Here is a 2,500-nt window from a genome sequence, read left to right as displayed (position 1 = left end):
ATATGCAACTGAACGAGGGTAGGTTAAGTTGCCTGTTAGTTGTTTTGTTCATTTTGTTTAAACGAATGTTGTTTGACCTAAAAATCCTTAATAGTTTTGGTGGCAGCGGTTAAAAAGTTCATTAAGACCTATAGGTAGCGCCTCCGAAGAGACTATATAGGGTAGGCATATTTTGGGGAGAGTGCTTATAATTATGTATCGGGCTACTGACTCTTTTGCTGATTTAATGAGATTTAGAAGTAAGCTGCAAGGTACATAATGCAGATAGCCTTCTTAGCTGGGGTTTAGTGTAAAGATGTGTTCCAGTGTTTGGGAGAGGGTAAAGTGAATCTATATCGTAACAGGAATTGATTACGCACGGTTGCATGTGTACACAGGTACCGAATATGGTTCTATGAAGACGTGAGTGTATAATTTTATGTTTTTTTTCTCTCTTTTTATTGGTGTTAATTTACTCAAAAATGTACTTTATTTTGATGTCCCTCGAGATTCGGTGGACATTAGTGGTTTTGTGGTTTTATGATGCATTAGAAAAGTATTGTAAGTTTCATTTTTGTGCTTGGCATAGAGAGAGAGAGAGAGAGAGAGAGAGAGAGAGAGAGAGAGAGAGAGAGAGGCAGCCGAGTGAACAGATGCTGATTCAGGGAATTACGGGTTTGACATACTTTTTCTTTCTCTAACTATCTTCTTCCCGTTTTTTGTATACCGGCATGACCTTGTACCAGTTAAATCGGCTGATTAACCTTGGACCTGAGCAGCGGCGAGTTCATATAGCGGTTTATTGGGGTGGTGCATGTTTATTTTATCTTTTATTGGTGGATGATGTATTAATTTTTGGGTTGGGGTTTGTGTATGCATAAATATATCAATGTTACTGAGGTTGGGGCGAATCCTAAAGTATAATGGTTTTCATAAAGAAGGCAAAATGGCTGTCAGGTTCACAAAATAACAAAAATAAGTGCGGGAGTCAGTTTTCAGTACACAAAATGTCGGTCATGGACCAATTTACAAGCATTTTCAAGAGCGGCTTATGGCTCAAAGGAACACGGTGATATGGTAAGAGATTTAAGAGGGCTGTACAAAATCCGGAAAGGCACAACAAGCCTTATTGAGCACAGCTCAAAACATTTTGACTCAGCAGGAGAATGGATACAGAAATTGAAAAATTCCAAAATGGGTTAATGGGAATAATGTCTCACTCGACAATTTACACAAATTGATACATTTTGCAGTGCTATTACACGACGTACCAGACACAGTAGTGGACAGTTTTGATTAAAGGATTGAACCTACATCAGACGAAGAGCTAATTTATGGCCAAATTCAGAAACATATGTCCAAATGTCCCACGGTGGATAGTATATTTCTTAACAGGACCAGTCCGAGAAATATGGTGCAAAGAGATACAGAATTTCCTTCTCCCCGTTTGTGTGCAGGAGTGGAATATAATAGAGGGTCGATCGATCAAAGGCAACAACAGTTGCGTTGCTACAATTGTAATAAATCAGGGCACACAAAGAAAGTATGTAGAGTCAAATATTGTGGAATGTGTAAGAGTGTGGATCACTGTTGGCAAGCTTGTCCGTCTCAGATACGGAAAGATGCGAGACCTACACCTAAAAAATTAGGGAGTTATAATACGACAGTTTTTAAATGAGAATAAATATTTATTATGGAGAAATAATATAAAACAAGAATAGACCTATAATACGTCTATTCATGAGTTTGTACCATATATATAAATAATTTTTAAGATGAGAACAAAATAACATTCTAATTTCTGATAAAAAATAAAACAATGTTAGACTGTGTATGTTTATCCATTATTCACATCCCCATGTCAGCTAGTTTTGAAATGAAATTAGATTAATCAACACACAAATAAAACACAGGAACAGTAGTTTACTATGGATGTTCACTCGTAGTACATCATAAGAAAGTCATTAATTAAATTAAAAAAAAAAGATGAGTATTAAGCATTTTATTGAAAGAGAAAAAATACATTAGGCGTACTACGTATATATGTCAGCTTTGAAATGGAAACAGACAGTTACTCATTTGATTAACCCCATTATCCTGCAATGGAACTCTTCCTTCATTCATGAAATATTAAACATTATGAAAGTCCTTGGGGGCCAGATTTAAACATTTAGCGAATTCACATGGGAATACTAAATTCGTTTTTACAACCACTCTTTCACTCGATGTCGTAATTGACATTTATGAATTTTTAGTTTTCTGTAAAAGAAAACAATTATTGTGCCGGCTTTGTCTGTCTGTCCGCACTTTTTTCTGTCCGCCCTTGGATCTTCAAAACTACTGAGGCTAGAGGGCTGCAAATTGGTATGTTGATCATCCACCCTCCAATCATCAAACAGGCCAGATTGCAGCTGTCTAGCTTGAGTAGTTTTTATCTTGTTTAAGGTTAAAGTTAGCCATAATTTTCCTTCTGGAAACTATATAGGACAGACCACCACCTGGCTGTGGTTAATGTTTCATG

This window comes from Macrobrachium nipponense, chromosome 4 (assembly GCF_015104395.2).
Source record: "Macrobrachium nipponense isolate FS-2020 chromosome 4, ASM1510439v2, whole genome shotgun sequence".
Lineage (NCBI taxonomy): Eukaryota > Metazoa > Arthropoda > Malacostraca > Decapoda > Palaemonidae > Macrobrachium > Macrobrachium nipponense.
This window is presented reverse-complemented; position numbering follows the sequence as displayed.